Below are 13,289 nucleotides of genomic sequence, written 5' to 3'. Positions count from 1 at the left end.
ATGCGGTCAGCTGAAGTTTTTATAAGCTTCCTAGGTGATTCTGACACATGGTGAGGATTGAGAATTACTTTTTCAGAGGAAGGTCTCTTGAAGAAGATATTTGAACTGAGACCTGAAGGAAAAAGAAGAGGAAGCCAGCTTGCTGGAGGGGGGAGGAGATTGCCCCAGAGAGAGGAAAGGGCAGCTGCAAAGGCCCTGAGGTGCTAGAGACTTTGGTGTGCCCGAGGAAGACAGTGCAGGGCAGCTTAGCTGGAGCACAGCAGATTAGAGAGAATGGAGATTTTATTTTATTTTATTTATTTATTTATTTTTTGTGGTATGCGGGCCTTCCTCTGCTGTGGCCTCTCCCGTTGCAGAGCACAGGCTCCGGACGCGCAGGCCCAGCGGCCATGGCTCACGGGCCCAGCAGCTCCGCGGCATGTGGGATCCTCCCAGACCGGGGCGCGAACCCGGTTCCCCTGCATCGGCAGGCGGACGCGCAACCACTGCGCCACCAGGGAAGCCCGAGAATGGAGATTTTAAAAGGCAGGTAGAGAGCAGTTCATGCCAGGGTTGGAATTTTATGTGTTTTATATGTTTGAAGTTTAAATGAAATGAGAAGTCACTGGAGAATTGTAACCAGGTAAGTGACATGATCTTAAGTATTTTTTAAAAGAACACACTCTGCTGCATGGAAGATGGATTTTAAGGGGGCAGTGGTCGCAGTGGAGAGACCAGATAAGGAGACTGTGGCCTCAGCCCCATAGAGAAGATGGTGTCTTGGATAGCGTGGTGGCAGTGGGGTAAAAGGAATGCATGGACATGGAGAATATTTTTGAAGACAAGCTGGTAGGACTTGCTATGTAGCTATTACCTAACTCCCTAAGAAAGAAAATCTGAGTAGTGAGTCAGTAACTTAGTTGATAGACTCACTCCATTCCCATTGCAGAACACCATGCCATCTTACAGGCTACTAGTTTTCCTTGTGTCAATCAATGGATGATTGTCTTAGTATCTGGAGCTCAAATGAATCATGGCCCATGATGCAGCTCATGTGGGACAAAGCAAGTTAATTCATACAGAAGGAAGAGCTTTATCTGGAGAGGGGTTACAGGTATAATAGTTACTCAGACTTTCTTAGATTCCCCTTTAATGATCATTTTTTTTTTTTTTTTTTTTTTTTTTCTTTGTGGTATGCGGGCCTTCCTCTGCTGTGGCCTCTCCCGTTGCGGAGCACAGGCTCCGGACGCGCAGGCTCAGCGGCCATGGCTCACGGGCCCAGCCGCTCCGCGGCACGTGGGATCCTCCCAGACCGGGGCGCGAACCCGGTTCCCCTGCATCGGCAGGCGGACGCGCAACCACTGCGCCACCAGGGAAGTCCTTTAATGATCATTTTAAAAATAAGATTTATCTTTAGTGAATGACATAATGATCAAATATATAAATTATGAAAACTGCAAACTTCTCACACAAAGGTGTGTGTAAATGTGTTTTAATTAAACTCAGGTAAGACATGCATATTTTCAAGGCCAAGTTTTTTTTTTAATTGGGTTTCCATTCTGCTGGCCTCAGGCTGTCCAGCTAAACTGATTTTGTCTTTAAAAAAAATCACATAGTAGGTTGGTTATAAAGAATGAAGAAAATGTGATTTTTGTTAGACTGTCATAAATCAAGTTTGAGAAAAACAACTAAGAATATGAATTTTCTAATATAGCTTGTCATATGCAAAAATTCACATAGTTCAAAGAAATCTTGTAAATGAGAATATCTCTCTAAAAATGTTATAAACGGTCTTTAAATTTCTAGTGGAAGTACACCTGGAAAAAGTACTTTAATGTTTTCAATGAAAATTCACCAAATGTTTAAGTTCCCCAAACTTTAAGTATTAAGTCTTTGGGCATTTATTATTTATACATTTTGAATGTAAAGGTCTGTTACTTTTGCCTGTGACCAAATGGGCAAAACATACATTTTGAGCCTGCACAGATCCAATATCTTGATTCACTGTCTTATAAAGTAAGAATGTCTTGATTTTGTTTCTATAAAAAGGGAAAGAGAAAACATGAGAGCCAGAACAAAAACAGTATTTTTTAATGTTGCCTTTTCCTCATGGATTTCTCAGTTCTCTGTAATGGATACCTTCCATGAGTCCTTAAAAAGGATTTTTGTTAGCCAGAGAAACTTTCCATGAGCTTTCTTGCTTGCCAAAATTATTAAAACCTCCTGACATGATGTATGCTAGCCCAATAATAACAAACTCTACCTCTAAAATTTTAGCTGCATGTAGAAAACAGCTTAAATTATATGTACATTTTGCCTCTTGTATGTTAACCTGAATTCTGCATTCCTTCTTTTTTTAAGAATTAAGATTTATTACTTGAATAACTATACTAGGTACTAGACTGGAGAAGGAATATTAAGTAGTTAACAAAAAACTATGTAGGAATTCCCTTCTAGGCTGAGCCACTGACTAACCTTCAGCTTTAAGATAATTCTGCTAGTGAATAGGAACATTGGTTGGATGTGAAAAGTTATGGAAGCTCAGATGTTTTGAATAAATGTTGATACAGTAGGGAAATCAACAGCATTGATCATAGGACTGTTTCCTTCCTTATCCTCCACTCCTTTAGACTTCTTTCCCTATCTCCAAATGAATGTCTTGTGGTTCTTTTGTTCCTAGCTCCATCTTCCATTTTCTTATCGTTTGCTCCTGTACTTAGTATGTAATTCTTATCAAGTTCTCAAAGCATTTTCTTTCTCTTTCACAAACTTGCTGAAACCTCAGCACCCCAAGAGAAGCCCTGGAAATGAATTGATAAACATTTTCTTTCTCATTTAATTCCCCTGGTGTGACCCACATACAGTGTAAGATGATTTCATAGCACAATCCTAGGCTGTTCTATTCACAAAAAATGTGGAATCTAGAAAAATGGTACAGATGGACCTATTTGCAGGGCAGGAATAAAGATGCAGATGTAGAGAACTGACATGTGGACATGGGGGGTATGAATCGGGAGATTGGGACTGACATATATATACTACCATGTGTAAAATAGGTAGCTAGTGGGAACCTGCTGTAGAGCACAGGGAGATCAGCTCGGTGCTCTGTGATGACCTAGAGGGGTGGGAGGGGGATGGGGTGGGAGGTTCAAGAGGGAGGGGATATATGTATACATATAGCTGATTGACTTCGTTATACAGCAGAAACTAACACAACATTGTAAAGCAACTATACCCCAATTAAAAAAAAGATGTTTGATTGTGTGATACCCATATACCACAGAAAAAGTGATTTCAGCATCTTGGGAAATGCTTTTTCAGGTGATGGTTAACCTTCAAGTTTTTCTCTTCCAAAATGACCCAGAGGGAAAGAGAAACAAAAGAGTATAAAAAGTAGAAAAGAAAGATCCCCCACCCCCCAAATAAGCCATTCCCAAGTAACAGTTATCTGCACCCAACACTTTGCTGAGAATTCAACTGAAGGAGATACAGACGCAAACAAAAAAAACAACAGTTAGAGATATGGGTATATAAACTCTAAGGGAAAGACCTAAAATTCTCTCCAATGAGTGTTAAAGACCTGATATAAAGAAACAGAAATTCTGGAATACATGCTTGTGGCTCAAGACCAGTGCAGAATATAACAGGATTAGGAAGTCACACCCAACCAACAAAAGGGAAGGAAAATTTGAATTGAACCAGGGAAGATAAGTTTCCTTCTATATTAGTTTCCTATTTCTGGTATGAAAAATTATCACAAATCCTGTGGCTTAATACAATACAAATTTATCTTACAGTTCTGGAGGTCAGAAGTTGGAAATGGGTCTTACTTGGCTAAAATCAGGTGTTGGAGGGAATTCAGGGCTTCATTCCTTTGGGAGACTCTAGATGAAAATCTGTTTCTTAACTTTTCCAGCTTTTAGAGGTTTTTAGTGACTCTCCTCCTTCATTTTATTCCATAGTTTCAGCATAGTGACTGCAGTGTCTGCTGAGAGATGGCTATGTCAGTGCCTGTCATGGAATTATTGGAGAACAAGAAGAGTGAATAGAGGTGGTTGTAGAGATTGTCAAAGGAGTTTAAGTACATGCATATCATCCTCTGGGTTCTCACAGAAATGCATGCAATTTACTCAGCAGCTGGATATTATTGTGGAAAATGCAGGAAAGAGCCAGTGTAATTTGAGTTGATACTATTGCAATCTTTGGGTCTTGGTGAAACTTGGGGTTACATGTATATATATAGTCCATTCCTGAGTTTTGAGTTCAGACATTCTCAGCTAATCTTTTTTTATTCTCTAAATTCTATTATCCAATTATATGTTGCTAGAGATAATTACTTGTACCAGCTAAATCTCAAATGAATTTGCTAGTACATTTTGGTATTTAAGTTGAGCAGTCTCAGGAGACAGCACCCCTTACAGAAAGGGTCTAGCAATTACTCGTGTTTGAGTGAATTACACATGACATGAATGGCTCAAAAGTGTTATAAAATAAGAGCCACAATTGTTCCAGTTTGCCGACATAAAGAAAATATATTCCATACTTGATTTACTGTTTCTTCTGTAATTTCAGATTATATGTGTATGTATTCAATTTAGGATGTTGTTTCTCTCCATAAAACTGTTTAATTTGCATTTAAAAGCAGATTTACTGTGGTATAATTATTATATAAAGAACTGCGTATATTTAACGTGTACAATTTGAGTTTGAACATATGCAAACACCTGTGATACCATCATAACAATCAAAGTAACAGGCATATCCAATACCTCCCAGAGTTTCCTTGTGTCCCCTGCTCTTTGTGTGTGTGTGTGTAAAGATGGTCAACATCATTAATTATCAGGTAAATGCAAATTAAAAATATGAGATCACCTCACACTGGTTAGGATGGCTATTATCAAAAAACCCCCAAAAGAAAACAAGTGTTGGCAAGGCTGTGGAGAAATTGAAACTCTTATACACTGTTGATGGGAATGTAAAATAATGCAGCAATTATGGAAAAAATATGGAGGTTCCTTAAAAAATTAAGAATAGAACTACCATACGATTCAGCAATCCTACTTCTGGGTATGTATCCAAAAGAAGTGAAATCAATCCTGAAGAGATATCTACACTCCCATGTTCATTGCAGTATTATTCAATAATAGCCGAGATATGGAAACAATCCATATGTCATCACAGATGAATAGATACAGAAAATGTATACATGTACAATAGAATATTATTCAGCCTTATAAAAGAAGGAAATTCTGCCATTTGCTACAACATAGATGAACTTGGAGAACATTATGCTAAGTGAAATAAGTGTCATAGTAGAACAAATATGGCATGGTTTCTCTTATGGGGTATCTAAATTAGGCAAACTCATAAAAGCAGAGAATATTTTTCATTGAAGTGCTCATGGACACAAGGTTAAATTTTGTATACATGATCCTTGATGTGGGGGGAAAATAAGTTTATCATCCATCATCTATAATAATGTTAGATAATCCATTGTTAGAAATATATCCCTGTGTGTTGAGACATTTTCTCAAAAATGTCTTTTATAATGCATATACTCCTAAGAAAAGTGGCTCATTTTGTTTTCAGTAATGCAGGGTCATGTCCTTTAAGAATTAGTTTCTCAAATAGTAACTACTTTGCAATGAAATTACTGTGGATATGTGAATTTTAGGTAAGTATGAATGCACTGATTTAGAGCATTGAAGGAGAAATTCTGTTGGGATATAGAAGGGCAAAATACTTCTTAAAAAGTAGCTGATATATGAATTGGAAAAAGATTATCTAGATGGAAAGGAGTATCAAAAATGCCAAGATGAATAGACTCCAAAGACAATATTTAATTTATAATTTTTGTCATGAGCATCCCTGTGGGAAAGAGCTTACCATAGTATTTCTGAGTATATCCTTAATATGTTTCTTAAAACATGCTTTAAAAGCCAATGATAGGGCTTCCCTGGTGGCGCAGCGGTTGAGAGCCCGCCTGCCGAGGCAGGGGACACGGGTTCGTGCCCGGGTCCGGGAGGATCCCACATGCCGCGGAGCGGCTGGGCCCGTGAGCCGTGGCCGCTGAGCCTGCGCGTCCGGAGCCTGTGCTCCGCAACGGGAGAGGCCACAACAGTGAGAGGCCCGCGTACCGCAAAAAAAAAAAAAAGCCAATGATATAGTGTTAAAATTCTGGCATATGAAAAAGCTAATGGTTATGGAAGTGGCGTGCATTTGGTTTGGTGTTCATTGACCAATGATTAAGGGAATATCTACAGAAACCCTTATAAAATTGTTTAGCTAGTTCTCTTCAGTATGGCTTCTGGCTATTTGCATTCTTTAGCACAGTGTATTATAATTTTTCAATGCTGAATAAAATATCTTCTAGACCTCGGACTTGGCTCTTAGAGAGCTAAACATTTTTCTTGATGTCATTAAGTTGATAGATAATTTTGGAGGCCACTATAAAGTCTATTTACAAGTGGAGAGAGTTGGGATTGTGGAGCACATACAAACAAAATCCATCTGATGTTTATGTGAGTGTGTGTTTATAAAGGCAGTTTCCACCGTACAAACGGATTGTATTTTAAAAATTCATTTTGAAGTTCATTGTTTGGAACCTAGAATACATTTCTCCTTAGAACCAACTGTTCTGTATAGGGGCTAGGTTCCTACACCAGCTATCAAAATCCTCTTTAACTCACAGGATTCCTGAAATGTCCATGGATACTAATACCACTAAGGAAACAGCTATCATGAACAATGCTGCTCTCTGGAAAAATGAGCTTGAGTGTCAACTGGCGATTCTGGAGCATTCTCTTCCCCTTACCTTCTGCAAGTCATGCAATGAGAGAAACTCTGTAAAGAAAACAAATTAATTAGGTAGAAGAGTGCTAAATGCCAGAGCAAAGCAAAGAGAAATCAGTTAAATAAAAGAAGAAATAATAGAGCAGTTGTAAGAGATGGAAAATAGAGAGGCTTCTAGAAGAGATACCAGAGAAAAAAATAATAGAACATCAGAGCAGTAATATATTAAGAGAGAATTTCTGAGAATTCTTTATATGGAAGAACAAAATTCCAAGAGTTGCTAAAACAACTTTGAAGAAAAATAAGGTAAAATTATAAAACAATAGTAAATTATAAATGACAAAAGTTATTTAAAAAATGGTAATCAATATAACATGGTATTGAAACAGGCTAGGTAAAGGGACCAGTCGTACAGAATAAAAAAACTAAGAAACAGATCCACCTATATATAAAAATTTGATATAATAATGAAATTGGTATTGCATATCAGTAGGGAAATGATGCAATAAATTGTACTGAGTAGCTATGCATATTGAAAAACATAGTTATAGCCCTTCCTAAAACCATATAAAAACAATAACTCCAGGTATTATATACTGCTAGTAAACATATAAATTAACATGAGCTCACACTTGTAGAGAGATCTGGATACGTATTAATTTTCTATTGGTGCTGTAATAAATTAAGTATCTTAAAACAACACAAATCTATTATCTCACAGTTCTGGAGGTCAGAAGTCTGAATTGGGTCTCTCTGGATTAAAATTAAGGTGTCAGGATGGTTGTGTTCCTTTCTGGAAATTCTAGGAGAGAGTCTGCTTCCTTGTTTTCTTTCTAGCTTCTAGAGGCAGTCTACATTCCCTCCATCTTCCAAGTCAGAAACATTGAGCTGAGTCCTTTTCATACTACCATCTCTCTGGTTCTTCCTCTCACTCTTTTCCGCCTTCCTGCACTTATAAGGACCCTTGTGATGACACTGGGCCCACCTGGATAATCCGGGATAATCTCATCTCATGGTCAGTTGGTTAGCAACCTTTATTTCCCTTTGCCATGTAAACAAACATATTCACAAATTCTGGGGATTAGGACATGGACTTCTTTGAGGAACTATTATTCTGCCTACAATAGGAACTATCTACTCAAATTGAATGTTTTTTATGTCTGATGACTTTGCAATTTCATTTCTAGGTATAGTCCCTTCAGAAAACATAGCACATTTTTAAGGGAATTTATATAAGATAGTTGCAGCATTTTTGGTAGTATAACCTAAATGTCTATCATCAAGAGCAAGGGAAAATTGTGGTCTACTGGTACAACAGAATATTATACAATAGTATATACAATATAGAATATTGTATATACAATTATAGTATAGTATATAGTATATACAATATACTATATACTTGTATATACAATATTGTATATACAATTATAGTATACACAATTATACAATAATGAACAAGAGGCCACAGGCGTCAACACGGACATTTCTCAATAACAGAATGTTGTAGGAAGCCATTTATTCTATGAAACCATTTATATAAAGTTTTGTTTTTTGTTTTTTTGTATATACAATTATAGTATATTGTATATAGTATATACAATATACTATATACAATAGTATACACAATTATACAATAATGAACAAGAGGCCACAGGCGTCAACACGGACATTTCTCAATAACAGAATGTTGTAGGAAGCCATTTATTCTATGAAACCATTTATATAAAGTTTTGTTTTTTGTTTTTTGTGGGGGTTTTTTTGGTGGTATGCAGGCCTCTCACTGCCGTGGCCTCTCCCGTTGCAGAGCACAGGCTCCAGATGCGCAGGCTCAGCGGCCATGGCTCACGGGCCCAGCCGCTCCACGGCATGTGGGATCTTCCTGGACAGGGGCATGAACCTGTGTCCTCCGCATCGGCAGGTGGATTCTCAACCACTGCGCCACCAGGTAAGCCCTATATAAAGTTTTAAAACCTGAAGACAACCATATTTTATTTATGGACACACTGCATGAGGTGTAAGTAATTCTCACCTAGGCTACAATGTTTTTAGACTCACCCTTTAGCCTTCACTTTTGTGCTTATGCCCACCTTTCTATGGCAGGCGTTGGTAAATTATGGTGCTGTGGGCAGCCCACCTTTTTTGTGAATAAAGTTTTATTGAAATACAGGCTGCCTACCTTTTTGTAAATAAAGTTTTATTGGACTAGAGCCATGCTCATTTTTTTTAACATCTTTATTAGAGTATAACTGCTTTACAATGTTGTGTTAGTTTCTGCTGTATAACAAAGTGAATCAGCTATACGTATACATATATCCGCATATCTCTTCTCTCTTGCGTCTCCCTCCCACCCTCCCTATCCCACCCCTCTAGGTGGTCACAAAGCATGGAGCTGATCTCCCTGTGCTATGCCATGCTCATTTTTAAAAAAACGTTTTATCTGTGGCTGATTTAGTACAACAGTGGCAGAGTTGCATAGTTGTGACAGAGACTGGATGGCCCTCAAGTCTAAAATATTTACTACTGGCCCTTTAAGAAAAAGCTTGTTAGTATGAGGTTAACACCACTTGTTCAGTCCTGGATATTGAGCTGGTTCCTGAAAACACAAAGGTGCTTAGAGGGTCCTGCCCTCAAGGAGCTTAGACCAATAGTGAAAAGGATATAAAATAAGTTCAGTAAAATGGTTTATACCCTAGGAAGGAAGTTCTGTAAAACACAATGAAGTGGGAGATTTTTCCTCAGGTACTGAAAGGACAAATAAATTAAAATATTAAAATATATTTTAATATATTAATTTAATATATTTTGAGGATTAAAATATAAAGTGCCTGGTTCATAATAAGACTTCAGTGCTGTGGGTTTACTAGTGATATTCATATGTTTGTGACTGTCATCATCCTATGAAACTGCATGAATAAGAGTAAAGAAAGGGAAGGAAGAAAAAAAGGCAGAAAAAGAACATTTAGAAAAGGAGAACATTGAAAGTGTGTTAAATAATGAAAGATAAGGGATGCCTATTTTTACTTTTTTACAAGTTAATATTTCAATATAGAGTCAATAAAACTGTTATTTATCTTTTTTATATCAATGAAATGTAAATCAGTCATTTTTACCAGAAACATAGCCATTTGATTTCCCTAGTGCTAAGTATAAATAAAGTGAATAGATTTCTCAAATTATCTTGCTTGGGTTTTCATACTAATATTTACTGGAACATACATGCCTGTGAATTATAAATATGGTTTATTTAAAGTATACCAAATAATTTTTTTGGAACAAAGTCTTTCTTATGAGAGAACACATTTATTTTCTTTAATGGATTCTTAAGGTAATAAAAAAATGTAGATAAGTTGTCATCGTGATCATGACCCATTTTTATTTGTGGGGTTTCTAAGGCCTGTTCAGTTCCCTGGAGAGCATGTTTCACTCTGCTACTCGGTCAATCATGTTTCCCCAAATGGCCATTGACGTTATTTTGGCTCATGTTATCTTTCTAGAGAGAAACCATTTTTATCTGTCTCCAGAATAATAATAGTTTACATGTAATATATTTTTTTCTTTGATCATTCAGTGGCTCCAGGTATTTGTTCTCTTGGGATTTCTGCTAAGGAGGAGTTGGGCACTGGTCTTGAACAAATGATTTTCACTCAATTACAAAACTATTATTACTTGGTTTTCCTTCCTGGATAGTTCTTCAAATTTTCAGCTATTATTGAACATCTCATAGCTGTGAGATTTTTAGAATTAACTTGATGGTAAAACTTCTTTAAAAAGGCATTTTGCTCTTTTCTCTGGTAGAACATTACCAAGCTAGCAATTTCCTTCTAGGGCTCAAATTTCTTGCTTAGTTCTATTATGTATAGCATCAAAATGGTATTTCATTAACAAATAGGAAGAGAACTTTGATCTTCCTCTAATAAAATGTTCATTTAAATTCAATTTAATTGTACTCCTGTAGTTTTTATTAGGCTTCCTTTTTTCTTCACCTGGCAATGACCTTCTTAAGGAGAGGCAAGAACGAATACAACTAGCAACATTGCAGGAAAGTGCTGTTACATTTCGCAGGGTAGAGGTATGGGAAACATAGCTGATGCTGCTAGTTGAATGGGAATGGAAGTACACTAATGACAGAGTTCAGAGGGCATGCCCCGAAAACCTTCCTACTCTCCTATGAATAAAACACCCAACTTCCGCAAGGCCACATCTATAACATCCAGGAGATGCAGTTTTGAAAAAGTATAATTCTTGAGAGATTACACATTTCATTCTGACCTTGACCTCAGAAACCTTACTTGTTTAACTTTCCTCTTAAGAATTTTGTTTTGTATTAAAGTAATGAAATATATTCAGAATTCTAAAATAGTGAAATATGTTTAGGTTTCAAACTGGTTGCCTTACCATTGGTGCATTTTACAACCATCTATCCTTTTTTTTTTTTTTCTTTCTCCCTGGCCTTCTCTTTGCCTAGCTCTGCCTGTGCAGCCAGAATGAGGGCAAGCGCTGAGCTGAGCTGAGCTGAGCAGACCAAACAATACCCCCTTAGAGGTTGTGTGACCTCAGGCAGGCTCCTCAGTCTCCAAGCTTCAATCTCCTTCTCTATAAAATAGGCGAAATGCTAAACAAATGCCTAATTGCACATTTTTTTAAAAGGAAGCCTCCTCCCAAATGTCTTATTTTTTTAATTTTTTAAATTTTTATACAGCAGGTTCTTATTAGTTATCCATTTTATACATATTAGTGTATACATGTCAATCCCAATCTCCCAATTCAGCACACCACCACCCCCAACACTGCTTTCCCCACTTGGTGTCCATACGTTCTGATGTTCTGTACATCTGTGTCTATTTCTGCCTTGCACACTGGTTCATCTGTACCATTTTTCTATATTCCACATACATGCGTTAATATATGATATTTGTTTTTCTCTTTCTGACTTACTTCATTCTGTATGACAGTCTCTAGGTTCATCCACGTCTCTACAAATGACCCAATTTTGTTCCTTTTTATGGCTGACTAATATTCCATTGTATATATGTACCACATCTTCTTCATCCATTCGTCTGTCATTGGGCATTTAGGTTGCTTCCATGACCTGGCTATTGTAAATAGTGCTGTAATGAACATTGGGGTGCATGTGCCTTTTTGAATTATGGTTTTCTCTGGGTATATGCCCAGTAGTGGAATTGCTAGGTCATATGGTAGTTCTATTTTTAGTTTTTTAAAGAATCTCCATATTGTTCTCCATAATGGCTGTCTCAATTTACATTCCCACCAACAATGCAAGAGGGTTCCCTTTTCTCCACACCCTCTCCAGCATTTGTTGTTTATAGATTTTCTGATGATGCCCATTCTAACTGGTGTGAGGTGATACCTCATTGTAGTTTTGATTTGCATTTCTCTAATAAGTAGTGATATTGAGCAGCTTTTTTGTGCCTCTTGGCCATCTGTATGTCTTCTTTGGAGAAATGTCTATTTAGGTCTTCTGTCCATTTTTGGATTGGGTTATTTGTTTTTGTAATATTGAGCTGCATGAGCTGTTTATATATTTTGGAGATTAATCCTTTCTCCGTTGATTTGACTGCAAACATTTTCTCCCATTTGAGGGTTGTCTTTTCATCTTGTTTGTAGTTTCCTTTGCTGCGCAAAAGCTTTTAAGTTTCATTAGGTACCATTTTTTAATTTTTGTTTTTATTTCCATTACTCTAGGAGATGGGTCAAAAAAGATCCTGCTGTGATTTATGTCATAGAGTGTTTTGCCTATGTTTTCCTCTAAGAGTTTTATAGTGTCTGGCCTTACATTTAGGTCTTTAATCCATCTTGAGTTTATTTTTGTGTATGGTGTTAGGGAGTGTTCTAATTTCATTCTTTAAATGTAGCTGTCCAGTTTTCCCAGCACCACTTATTGAAGAGACTGTCTTTTCTCCACTGTATATGCTTGCCTCCTTTGTCATAGATTAGTTGACCACAGGTTCATGGGTTTATTTCTGAGCTTTCTATCCTGTTCCATTGATCTACAAATTTTAAGGTTTTTTGTTCTAGTTCTGTAAAATATGCCATTGGTAATTTGATAGGGATTGCACTGAATGTGTAGATTGCTTTGGATAGTATAGTCATTTTCACCATATTGATTATTCCAATTTAAGAACATGGTATGTCTCTCCATCTGTTTGTGTCATTTTTTATTTCTTTCATCAGTGTCTTATACTTTTCTGAGTATGGGTTTTTCACTGCCTTAGGTAGGCTTATTCCTAGGTATTTTATTCATTATGTTGCAATGGTGAATGGGATTGTTTCCTTAATTTCTCTTTCTGATCTTTTGTTGTTAGTATATAGAAATGCAAGAGATTTCTGTGCATTAATTCTGTATCCTGCAACTTTACCAGGTTCATTGATTAGCTCTAGTAGCTTTCTGGTGGCATCTTTAGGATTCCCTATGTATAGTATCATGTCATCTGCAAACAGTGACAGTTTTACTTCTTCTTTTCCGATTTGGATTCCTTTTATTTCTTATTCTTCTC

The sequence above is a fragment of the Physeter macrocephalus genome, chromosome 1 (genome assembly GCF_002837175.3).
Source record: "Physeter macrocephalus isolate SW-GA chromosome 1, ASM283717v5, whole genome shotgun sequence".
Taxonomy (NCBI): domain Eukaryota; kingdom Metazoa; phylum Chordata; class Mammalia; order Artiodactyla; family Physeteridae; genus Physeter; species Physeter macrocephalus.
This window is presented reverse-complemented; position numbering follows the sequence as displayed.